The 13,315-nt window shown below is 45.4% G+C and overlaps 1 protein-coding gene across 2 annotated transcripts in view; it reads left to right on the forward strand.

The window, feature by feature from the left end:
* SACS (sacsin molecular chaperone) overlaps positions 1-13,315 on the forward strand; it is a 228,363-nt gene that overhangs the window by 98,583 nt on the left and 116,465 nt on the right. The window contains exon 7 of one of the 2 annotated variants that reach the window (XM_034758747.1): positions 10,211-10,306. The gene's annotated coding sequence lies outside the window, so the exon portion shown is untranslated. Of the gene's footprint in view, positions 1-4,517; positions 4,747-10,210; positions 10,307-13,315 lie in introns of those variants that run through there. The other variant, XM_034758746.1, reaches the window with a different exon arrangement.

Raw genomic sequence — 13,315 nt, forward strand, 5'->3', positions numbered from 1 at the left:
TAGTCCATTCATCCAGCCCATACTTCTTTAATTTGCTGGCAAGAATACTGTGGGAGACCGTATCAAAAGCTTTGCTAAAGTCAAGGAATAACACATCCACTGCTTTCCCCTCATCCACAGACCCAGTTATCTCCTCATAGAAGGCAATTAGGTTAGTCAGGCATTACTTGCCCTTGGTGAATCCATGCTGACTGTTCCTGATCACTTTCCTCTCCTCTAAGTGTTAATCAGAATCAAGTCCCACTGGTTACTTCCTCCATCTTCTGAAACAAAAAGTTGTCCCCAACACATTCCAAGGACCTATTGTGCATTTTGTGTTTTGCTGTATTACTTTTCCAACAGATATCTAGGTAGTTAAAGTTCCCCATACTACCAGGTGTTGTGTATTGGATATTTCTGTTGTGCTAGAAATGACTCCTCATCCTCCTCCTCCTGATTTGGGGGTCCTAGTAGACCCCTACCATGATGTGGTCCTCCATTTCCCCGCTTCTATCTTCTATCTTTCAACTGGTCTGCCTCTCACCTCCTTCTGGACCTCAGAACAAGTGTATGTATTCTTGATATACTGTGCAACACCAACACCTCTTCCTTTTTTTCCCTGCCTATCCTTCCTGAGCAAGTTATCTTCCTGTAAACCAATGTTCCAGTTCTGGGATTATCCCACCAAGTCTCAGTATGCCAATTAAGACATAATTTTGTTTGCGTATTAAGAATTATAGTTTTTTCTGTTTATTCCCCATACTCCTTGCATTTGTATAGACATCAGAGATATTGAGCAGATTGCCACAGTGTTTTCCCTTTTGTTGCTCCTTTGATCCTATTGTAATTTTCCATATATAAGAATATATCCATTCTTAATATAAGAAATTAATTTGGACTGTCAACAATTCTGTTTGCCGTTCAAAATGTTAGTAACTAATTGGTTGAAAATGTATTTATCTCAAAGTAAGACACTAAATCAGAGGCGGGCAAACTACGGCCCCCGGGCCACATCCAGCCTGCTGAACCCTTCAGCCTGGCCCCTGAGCTTCTGGCCCGGGAGGCTTGCCCCCAGCCTCTCCCCTGCTGTACCCCCTCCCCCGCAGCCTCAGCTCACTGCGCCGCCGGCACAATGCTCTGGGCAGCCAGGCAGCACAGCTGCAGAGCTGCAGCCTTACCCGGTGCTCTGGGTGGCATGGCTGTAGCGCCACCAGCCACCGGTGCTCCAGGCAGCGTGGTAAGAGGGCAGGGGAGTTCAGGTTGGTGGTCAGGAGGTGGGGGTGTGGATAGGGGTCAGGGTGGTCAGAGGGCGGGGAACAGGAGTGGTTGAATGGGGGCGGGAGTCCCGGGGGGACAGTCAGAAAGGAGGGGGGGTGTTGGATTGGGTGGTGGGGGACAGTCAGGGACGGGGAGCAGGGGGTGGTGGATGGGGCAGGAGTCCCGGGGGGGGCATCAGGGAACAGGGGGGATTGGATGGGGTAGGAGTCTCGGGGGGGCTGCCAGGGGGCAAGAAAAGGGGGGGTCGGATAGGGGTCGGGGGCTGGGCCACGCCTGGCTGTTTGGGGAGGCACAGCCTCCTCTAACTGGCCCTCCATTCAATTTTGGAAACCCGATGTGGCCCTCAGGCCAAAAATTTTGCCTGCCCCTGCACTAAATCTTAACTATCATACAGTTCACTGGTGTAACAGGTTTTAAATTATGATTAAGGTTGAGGTTGCAAAGAGAGTCTCTTTATAAGCCCTAATTTTGTGTCCTGTAACTTTGGAAAAGAGAAAATTGGTTTGGTTTCCTTTTTTCCCCTGCCTATCCTTCCTTGCAAGCTATCCCCCTGCAAACCTATACTCCAGTCATGACATTTATTCCACCAAGTCTTAATGATGCCAGTTAAGGCATAATGTAGTTGATGTAGTAAAATTTCCAGTTCTTCCTGTTTATTCCCCATGCTCTTTACACAAATGCAACGACACCTAACATGTTGAGCAGATCCCACCACTGTTTTCCCTCTTGTTGCTCCTGTGACTCTCTTTTAATTTTGTGTCCCTCCCTTTCCACCTCAACACAGAGCTCTCTGTTATAGTTGCCTCTCTTTATACATCCCTTTAGGTTTTTGTCACCTGCCTTCTTTGAACCAAGTTGAAAGCCTTCCTCATTAAGTTGGTGAGTTGGTGTCCAAAGATGCTGTTGTTCCTCTTGGTCAGGTGGGCCCCATCTCTCCCCAGCAGTCCTCCTTCCTGGAACAGCATCTCATGGTCATGGAGGTCAAAGCCTTCCCGTCAATACCTTCTGTTCAGTCATGCATTCATCTGCATTCTGCCTGGGCCCTTACCCTTAGTGAGGAGACTGGATGAGAATATATCCTAGTTCTTCCAAAGTTACACTAACTTTCAGCAAAAGAAATCAGCCTCCCAGCCTGGGCAAGAGACAAGCATCAGAATTTTTTTAATAACAGCGGTAGGGTCATAGTGAAGATCAGGAGCACTATGACATTGACATCTACCATCACTAGTAAGCTCCAATGACACTGTCAGTATGGTTTTTTCACTGTCAGGTGTTAGTCTGTTAAAAAAAAAAAAAAAAAAAAAAAGGCTATTCGGTTCTCCTACAGTACAACCTTTAGCCACATAAAACAATAGAGAGGGGCCACAGTTCTCTATATGCAGGTAGGAATTCTAAGTCCCAAACTGTAGGCCAGGCTCCTGTGATCCTGACAAGTACCCTTGCCAACTTGGAAAAGAAGAACCAAACTCAAGACACAAATGATAATCAAGTTTAATACTTAGGTTTCCGATAGCCATGATTTAATCAACATAAGAAATTCCTCTAAATAATAATCTGAAGAGTATGAAAGCACATACAATTCTTAAGTGAGAAAGCTAAGAGAGGAATAGCAAGGAGGGTCACAAAAGCTACTATGAAGAGAGAAGTTTTCATGATTTGAAAAAATCCCACTGAAAACCTGTGCTTTTTATAGAGTAAGCATTGTCAGGCACAATAGAATTGTGCAAGCATAAAACAGACAGAGAGAAATGCAAAAAGTGAACAAGTGAACAAACAGCATAAAAGGTGAAAAGTAATTTTGATTTTTAAAAAAAAAATCTTTACTATCTGATCTAGGGTGACCAGACATCCCGATTTTATCGGGACTGTCCTGATATTTCCTTGTTTGTCCCGCGTCCCGACCAGTGTTAGCTCAGGACACTGGACAAACAAGCAAATACTCCGGAGCCTGGAAGTGCCCCCCCCCGCCCCGACTCTGTCCCCTCCTTCCCCCATTGGCTTCCCCCATTGGCCCCCTCTCCGAATCCCTGCCTCTTCCCCAGGCTCACCGTTCCTCCTCGTCCACAAGTGCTGGAGGTTGGCCCCGGAGACGCAGGGGGAGTGTGGGGCTGGGGTGAGTGAGAATTCGGCCTGGCCCCAGTGCAGGCAGGACTCAGTCGGGTGGTAGGGAGAGTAGGGGAGCGGCCCGCAGGGCCAGGCGTCGGCTGTTCTCTCCCCCCCCGGGCAGCGGGACTCGGGAGCAGCCGCTGCTGCAACTCCCACTGCCGCGGGGGGAGGAAGCGGCCGATGGCCAAGCTCGGCGGCTGCGGCTCTGGCGCCCGGGCCCGAACCTCCCGAGGCCGGGCCTGCTGCGGGGACCCAGCAGCGCGCACGCTGCGCCCAGCCCCTGGCCAGTCGCGTCTGGGCTGCTGCCCAGTTGGTGGTATCCCGCGACGGCCCTGGAGTGGGGGCAGCAGGCCCCAGCCCTCCCGTCCCGCTCGGGTCCCGCAGGGGAACGAACGGGGCTGAGCTGCCAATGCCTCCGCCCCGGGGCCGCCGCGGGATAGCACCAGCTGGGCAGCAGCCCAGACGCGACTGGCCAGGGGCTGGGCGCAGCGTGCGCGCTGCTGGGTCCCCGCAGCAGGCCCGGCCTCGGGGGGTTCGGGCCCGGGAGCCAGAGCCGCAGCCGCTGAGCTTGGCCATCGGCCGCTTCCTCCCCCCGCGGCAATGGGAGCTGCAGCAGCGGCTGCTCCCGAATCCCGCTGCCCAGGAGGGGGAGAACAGCCGCCGCCTGGCCCCGCAGGCCACCCCCCTACTCTCCCTACCACCCGACTGAGTCCTGCCTGTGCTCGGGGCCAGGCCGGACTCTCACTCACCCCGGCCCCGCGCTTCCCCTGCGTCTCCTGGGCCTCCCTCCAGTGCTTGTGGAAGGGGTGGGGGGAGGTTTTTTTTGCCCTGACCCCTCCTGCCACGTGCCCTCTCCCCCCCCCGCATCCCGATATTTGACTTGGGTGATCTGGTCACCCTAATCTGATCAGTTAATGCAAATGGAGATATTTTAAATAGAACTTCTGTCTTGACAGTGATATTTAAAAATATTAAATTTTGATGTGACATCCTCACTTTGTATTTTACTTTAGGCAACATATAATCTAAAAAAACCCCAAACTGACATTTTTCTGTGCTGTTGAAATCTGAGACTAGTCAGGACCATATCTCTTTAAAAAAAAAAAAAAGAGCAAGAGAGCGAGAGCTGGCAGGGCAGAGCTAAAGCCTCTGCTGCATTAAACTTGTTTGGCTGCATTGAGGCTGCAGCAGTGGTCACGCATTATGCTGAAATCTGCTGATTTTACAAAAGGGGGAAGAGGGACAAGATTGTTTTGAGTCCAGATGCTGTCAAACACCAGCAACCAATGGAAGAATTGGCACAATGAACAGGCCAGTATATGAAAGCAGTTTATGAAGAAATAGCTAAATACAGTGGTTTGTCCTGTCTGATCATCTGATGCTGTAAGTACTAGCATGATATAGGATTGCTCAGTCACTGGAGTTGTTCATGTGAGATGTTTTATGGGTATCATGATATTATTAGCATTCATTGTGGCAGAAACCATAAGCTTTGACATATTTAATAGAGTATTTAGATGAATGCCTGTTGTCTACAGAATTTCTGGGTGACTCATAAGCTGCAGTGCGCTAGCGGTGTGGATGGAACAAGGATTTGCACATTAGCTTGCCTCTCCGTTTCATAGCTATGTGTCTTTGTTGCACTGTATTGTGAGAAATGTTATTGCTGCAGTACTATGCATGTAAAGAGGCCTGTTTCTGAATTTGATCAGCAGCCCTTGAATGCTGGGTTTTGTGGGGCATTCTTTGTTTGACATTACTACGGCTGACTTAATTTAAAAAAAAAACAAAACTAAAAATACTACTTACTCCAACATACTTGATGCTAGATGCTGTAGTTTGAGCAAGCTTTGCAGTAAGTAATTTTTCATATGTATGTATTGGTAATGGGGTTGCAAGATACCGTTAACTTTGCAGTTTGTGAGAGTTGTTCTCTATAAAGCGTGTCAATTATGATTTACTTAGAAAAGGAATGAGCACTTTCCTATGTTTTCCTATGTTCTGACATAAAGTAGATATATGTATTTCAAATGAAAGTACTTGTTCATGTGGAAATTCCACATCTTGTTCTTTGGCAGTTGATTTAATGCTTGTCTTCTGTGCATGCTCTAATGATCTGATGTAGTCTAGGTAACAAATTAAAAATATATAGTTAACACACAGAGCAAAGAACTAATGTACATTTTTATCATTATTTTGAAAGTATTTTAATTTTGCTTTCATCTGTCAAGCTACGGGCCTATACTTACAGTATCATCACAGTGATAAATTGTGAAACAAAGGATAGCATCCCTGTATTAATACATCCATATACTGTCTTATGTGGTACAGTGAAGTTAATCCTATCCTGCTCCTGCTGAAATCAATGAGAAATCTCCCATTGGCTTCAGTGGAAGCAAAAGAAGGTCTAACTGTTCATAGTGTTAGATTGTGCAGGGCCCTACAAGAGGACACAAAGGGGAGGGAGCAGTGGCACAGGGAACCTTTCTTTTGTGCACCTGTGTGTGGACCTAGCACAATACCTGTTCTGAATTTAGGGTCTAAGTTCTGCTCCCAGCACCTGCCTGCTACAGCACTAGCCACTTCAGAGGAAACAGGTAAGGCAGAGCTATGGCCCTGATCCTCCCACATGCTGGGAAGTCCAAGCTGAACTCTTTGAAAGGTTGTTGCTACAGCTGCCATCCCCCTATGCTCTGAGGCAGTGCAGCTCCAGGAGCCCAGCCAATGGGAACTATGGGAAGCGGCGTAGGCCGCAGGAACGTGCTGGCCACCGCTTCCTGCAGCTCCCATTGGCCGGGAACGGCGAACCAGGCCACTGGGAGCTGTGGGCAGCTGTGCCTTAGGACGGTCAATGTAAACAAACTGTCTCGTGGCCTGCCAGTGGATTACCCTGATGGGCCACAGGTTGCCCACCACTGATCTAGTCTGATCATATTGCAGGCCACACAACCTTGCCCATCGCTTCTATAATAGCCTCTGGCTGAGTTACTGAAGTCCTCAAATCATGATTTAAAGACTTCCAGTTACAGAGAATCAACCATTTACACTAGTTTAAACCTGCAAGTGACCCGTGCTCCATGCTGCAAAGGAAGACAACCCCTCCCAGGGTCTTTGCCAATCTGACCTGGGGGATAATTCTTTCCTGACCTCAAATATGGAAGTCAGTTGGACCCTCAGCATTTCGGCAAGACCTAACAGCCAAATACCTGGGAAAGAATTCTCTGTAGTAACTCAGAGACCTCCCCATCTAGCATCCCATCACTGTTGGGGATATTTGCTGCTATCAGTCGCAGATTGGCAACATGCCATTGTAGGCAGTTTCATCATACTATCCCCTCCATAAACTTATCAAGCTCAGTCTTGAAGCCAGTTAGGCTTTTTGTCCCCATGGCTCCCCTTGGAAGGCTGTTCCAGAACTTCATTCTTCCGATAGTTAGAAACCTTTCTCTAATTTTAAGCCTAAATTTGCTGATGGCCAGTTTATATCCACTTGTTCTTCTGTCAACATTGGCGCTTAACTTAAATATCTCCTCTTCCTCCCTGGTATTTATCTCACTGATGTGTTTAAAGAGAGCAATCATATCTCCCCACAGCCTTTGTTTGGTTAGGCTAAACAAGCCAAGCTCTTTGAGTCTCCTCTCATTAGGTCAGTTTTCCATTCCTCTGATCATCCTAGTAGTCCTTCTCTGCACCTGTTCCTGTTTGAATTAATCAACATGAACCAAATGTTTCTTCAAAATCCTAACAGCTAGAGACTTACTTTTTTGTTTTTTAATGTAAGCTGAGATTCTTGAGAACATGATAGTAGGTTCAGAGAAGCGCTGGTATGTTGGTTGGGCATGCATCAGCTGTTTCTGATCCCTCTCTATATAATCATTCAGTGAAAGAAATCAGTAACCGTGTGGAAATCTACAGATAAATATTGGCGGAAAAGTGGTAGTACTCTGCTTTTAAGCTTCACTTGTCATATCTACAACTTGTACTTTCCGCTTGGTATGCCTATGCAAACCTTACAATTCCCTCACTCTTTTCATCCCGTTGCCTTCCTCCCAACCCTGCTGGTCTCTGACCCATCACCCTCTATCTTCCCTTCCTTGGTTCACTCTACCCCAGGGCCCTGGACATCCCTCAGCATCCCTCCAGCGGTACTGGCAGCTCCTCATATTTCTCTTATCCCATCAGGATGGATTCTGAAGCACTCTGTTTTAGACACTCCATTCCTTTCTCTGGCCCTAATTAAGCAAATACTTAAGTGTTTTGCTGAACTTCAATCATGCGCTTAATTAAGTCTGTATCTATTCAGCAACACGTGCTTAAGTACGTTGCTTCATAGTGATGAACTTAAGCATGGGCTTTAATGCTTTGCTGAACTGGTCCCTCTGGGTACAGTGGAGACAACAATACTTTCAGAAGTACATCAGGACCTAATTCCACACTGGATGAGCAACACAAGGTGCTCCCCACTCTTCAGGGTGAATCAGAATAGTACTTTGCCCAACCACAAATAAGTAAGAATGCCATTCTGACTTTTTTACCTTCCTGAGCTTCAGCCACACAGACTTTGGTGTGAAAGAAAACTTTTGCCTTTATTTAGTAAGAGCAAATATTGTCCCAATCCTGTGTCATCCAGTGTCTAAGCCCAACTGAGGTTGACAGTCCGCTGATCTAATATGTCACATTATGCCTAAATATTTGAGGACATCAAGTATTTTTCACCTGATCTTAGCTGTGTTTGTTATCTCATAATCTAAACATTTCTTTGTGAATCAGTATGAGTCATCTGATGTTTTATATAATGTACATACATAGTTTTCATAAAAACAAGGTAAGTGGATTGGAAGCCCCATCACTTGGGGCATCTACAATTACTTTGGATAGTATGCTTTAGGGAACATCCTCTCTTGCTGGAAAATTGCATACCTTACCTAATAGGACTTTTTTTTATCTCTTACTTCTGTGTTACTATGAAGACTAAACAATTTCTGTTGGTTTTACATTAGTCATTACAAAGATGATGCTAGACAAATTGCCCTTCTCTTTTTTGTGTGTAAGATACAATATGCAAAATGGCTCATTTTTCAAATGCATTAGTATAGTAAGTGGAGGGCACAGAGGCTATTTTGTGTGAACATAATGGAGCAAACAGAATTGCACAGAGTCTCTTATAATGGAATGACTCCCAGGGGATACCCTCTGTCTTCCTCCTCCCCATCTCCACCTCCCAGATACCCATCACGATTTGGGAGTATATTATTTAGACGAGCAGCAATAACAATAGCATTTGAAAGCTTTGTGAATGGAATATTGAGAATACAGTAATAGAAAGTACTATATATTTTGGTTATTCTGAAATCTATAAAACATAAAAGGATAAACAGAATATCTTTACAGTTTTTCTGTGTTTTCCTCACCATCCATCATAATTAACTGTCTGGAAACTCTAAACTGAAGTTACTTTCCTTACTAATTTCTCATTTATGTTTAAAATATTTCCTTCTCATTGCAAGATCTGTAGAGACCTTTGTTATAACTTTTTTCATTAATAATCTTTTGTACTTATAAATCACTTATCAAAGGATCTCAAAGCACTTCACAGACACTAAAGAATTAAGCTTATAATACTCTATCAGTTAATCTAATTGTTATTAACAGGTAATATTACTGTTTCACAGGCAGAGTGATCCTTGCCCAACAATTCAACCATATTTCTTCCAGTGCTAGGCTATTGTCATTTTTTTCATTAGAATAGAACACTGAAATATTTGTTTGGAAAAAATATATAGAATCACAGATATGTTACAAGACAGTATAAGAATAAAAAAAAGAGGTCAAATTGTGGGCATACCAATCTTGGCAGAGTCCCTTTAAGAATTTTTCTTATGCCACATGGAGCACAGTTGTTATCATTAACATCATCTGTTACATATGCTGGATTTCATGTACATCATATTTATTTATAGCATAGACCAAGGAACTGAATATTCTCATCTTTGCACAGTTTCTCTCTTTTAACTGTGTATGTTGGGTGCAGCCAAGTCTCTATATTAATCTCCTTGCTTTTACAATGTTTTGCCTTTCCAGAGCTAAATTTTCCAGCATGCTGCATATCTCAATTTAGACACAAGACTCCCACATATAGAAGAGAGATTCACATAGTTAAATTCCCTAGCTAAAAGCATACTACCCATGGAATGTAAAATGCCCTACCATTTTCCTGCAATTGTGGCTGGCAAATGGCATAGAGACCCTATTTGGCAAACAATATCATTAGCCTTTTAAGAATAAATACTTAGCAATTATATATTATTTTTTGAGTCCAGTATTGCTCAGATACTCAGGGTTAACCTGAAGCAACTCCACAGAAAGCAGTTGAGTCACTCCATATTTATTGTAATCGAAAGTTCAGTTTGACTCTACATATTTAAAGCACTTAAGAAATATTTATAAAAATCTTCACAATTCCATTTGGGGGTAGGTAAACAAACCCTTTCAAAATCCATTGGAGCTGTGCTTGCTGTAGAGTTTGGTTCCACCTATATTGGAATAAAGTTTATTTGCTGCAGAGGTCCAAAAATCCGTTGTGCCCTACAGTTGCAGAGCATCTTATAAGAGAGAAGGGGAACGTGAGAAAACTAGTGCCCCATTTCCATACTTAGTTCTTTTCTATCACAAATCTGTCTTTCCCCACCACTGGAGCTACGCAGCCTGCAGGAATTTCTGAACGTCTATAACAACAGTAATAAACTTGGCTATTATATAGTGACTACTGTATGTGGTTCCAAGGAGAGAGGGACAGAACCCAGCCAGCCCATGCGGTATGTAATTCTCTTTCTTTCATTTTTTAAAGTGACCTTGTATGGGCAGTTAAGGACTCCTCATCCCACATACTGGAGTGCAGTTGGGGTTCCCTCCTGATTTCCAGGTGCCTTTTTTTTTGTGGGAGGTAGGTTCTGTCTGATCTAATGGGCCAGGGACTACCAAATTCTAAATACTCTATGCAAATTGCTTAACCTCTCCACCACAGCTTTCTCCATGCTTAATTTACGGGGTGTTGTGAGGATGTAACACTTCACAGAGTTTAAGTGCTATAAGTATTTGTTTATTTCCTGCTTCCATGCTAACAGTCATTGAGCAGTAAGCCGAGATGTCTTTGAGTCATATGACTGTTTTTAAAATTCCCTTGCCAAATGAAGGAATGAACTCATCACCCTTATATTAGGACATGGGGCAGTGCACTAAGCTATCAATGCATTTCCTGTTGCCGTTCCCCAACAGTCAGATTGTTTGCCATATATGACAATCAGGATCGTCTTTGTCTCTGTTATAGAAGGCCATGAAATGTGTACATGGGACTTCTTTTGATTTAATGTATGTATTTATTTTTGATTTATTCAAATGTGTCCATCAGACTCTAGGCACATGAACACACAATATTTAAAAATATTACAAAATAAACCTCAGTTGACACAATGTCAATAACACAAACATTCTTTAACCCATAAAAGTGGAGACTATCCCCGCCCCCGTTAGAGAAAGCCAGTGTGAATAGATAGTCTTTGTCTGATGGTCAACAAACTCAGTACAAACTACTTTTCTCACATAGTCTCTAATGGTATATCAAACAGTAATCATAGAACTGGAAGGGACCTCAAGAGGTCATTTAATCCAGTCCCCTGCATTCATGGCAGGATTAAGTATTATCTAGACCATCCCTGACAGGTATTGATCTAATCTGCTCTTAATCTCCAATGATGGAGATTCCACCATCTCCCAAGGCAATTTATTCCAGTGCTTAACCATCCTGACAGTTAGGAAGTTTTTCCTAATGTCAAACCTAAACCACTCTTGCTGCAATTTAAGACCATTACTTGTCCTATCCTCAGAGGTTAAGGAGGATAATTTTTCTCCCTCTTCCTTGTAACAGCTTTTTATGTACATGAAAACTATTATCATGTCCCCTCTCAGTCTTCTCTTCTCCAGATTAAACAAACCCAATTTTTTTAATCTTCCCTCATAGATCTTATTTTCTAGCCCTTTAATCATTTTTGTTGCTCTTCTCTGGACTTTCTCCAGTTATTCCACATCTTTCCTGAAATGTGCCCAGAACTGGACACAATATTTCAGTTGAGGCCTAACTGTACAGAGTACAGTGGAAGAATTGCTTCTCATGTCTTGCTTACAACACTCCTGCTAATACATCCCAGAATGATGTTTGCTTTTTTTGCAGCAGTGTTACACTGTTGACTCATATTTAGCTTGTGATCCACTATGACCCCCAAGATCCCTTTCCACTGTACTCCTTCCTAGGCAGTCATTTCCCATTTTGTATGTGTGCAGCTGATTGTTCCTTCCTAAGGACAAAGGCATAGTATTCCACTTATTGAACTTCATCCTGTTTTCTTCAGACCATTTCTCTAGTTTGTCCAGATTATTTTGAATTTTAATCCTATCCTCCAAAGCACTTGCAACCCCTCCCAGCTTGGTATCATCCACAAACTTTATAAGTGTACTCTCTATTCCATTATGTAAATAATTAATGAAGATATTGAACAGAACCGGACCCAGAACTGATCCCTGCGGGACCCCACTTGATATGCCCTTGCAGCTTGACTGAACCCTGATAACTACGCTCTGGGAATAGAGAGGCTGGATGTGACAAAAGGTGTTGATATAATTGAGGTGTGTGTGTGGTGTCTATATCCTAAAAGGATGGTCACAACCTCTTCATCACATGGAGATGAGAAAATTAGTTCAGCAGGAGCAACAGGACCCCATAAGAAGGTGAGATGGTACAACAGAAACAAAGCATAGCAACATTCAGTAAACTGTTAACCAGGAGAGAATCATTATAAGCATAAATTTCAATAAGGTAGCATAAGCCAAAAGAGTACAAACCAACATTTTACCATCCTGGAGATCAACCTTGTCTTCAGAGCCTAAGGCTGGAGTCTTGCCTTTGTCGTTCTTTCCCTTCTGTATGTCCCAGAAACCAAATGGAATTTCGTTCCCTGGAGCACATATGCAAAGGGAGGCAGGGTGGGAGGGGAAAGTGAAGCTCGACTTAACCCCTTGTTTACTGGGGACCAAGTAGTTTACAGACTTTTTATACTGCAATTTTAGTAACAAAAGGAGGGTAGATGTCAACCCCACCATCATAGGCGTGCGCAGCCCATTTCATTAGGGTGTGCACCCAGGGAGCCCCGCCCTAGCCCTGCCCCTGCCCTAGTCCCGCCCCCATCCACTCCCTCCTACTTTCCGCCCCCTGACTTCCCCCCTCAGAACCCCCAACCCCCCTGCTCCTTCTCCCCTGACTACCCCCTCCTGGGACCCCTGCCCCTAACTGCCCCCCCAGGACTCCACCTCCTACCTAAGCCTCCCTGCTCCTTGGCCCCTGACTGCCCCCCTAGGACCCTACCCCCTACCTGTCCCCTGACTGCCCTGACCCTTATCCACACCCCCGCCCCCAGACAGACCCCCGGGTCTCCCACGCCTATCCAACCGCCCCCAGACAGGGACCCCCAAAGCTCCTGACCCATACAACCCCCCCTGCTCCCTGCCTGCCCCAACCCCTCTCCACACCCCCGCCTCCTGACAGCCCCCCCAGAACTCCTGACTCATCCAAACCCCCAGCTCCTTGTCCCCTGACCACCCCCTCCAGAGACCACCCACCCTAACTGCCCTCCCCCAGGACCTTCCTTGCTCCCTGTCCCCTGACTCCTATCCACCCCCCGCCCCCTGACAGACTCTGGGACTCCTATGCCCCATCCAACCCCCCTGCTCCCTGACTGCCCCCTCCAGAGACCCCCCCGCCCCTAACCACCCCCCGGGATCCCACCCCCTATCCAACCCACCCTACTCCTTGTCCCCTGACTGCCCACTAGGACCCTATCCCCTACCTGTCCCATGACTACCCCGACCCTTATCCACACCCCCGCCACCAGACAGACCCCCG

Source organism: Trachemys scripta, chromosome 1 (genome assembly GCF_013100865.1).
Source record: "Trachemys scripta elegans isolate TJP31775 chromosome 1, CAS_Tse_1.0, whole genome shotgun sequence".
Taxonomy (NCBI): Eukaryota; Metazoa; Chordata; order Testudines; family Emydidae; genus Trachemys; species Trachemys scripta.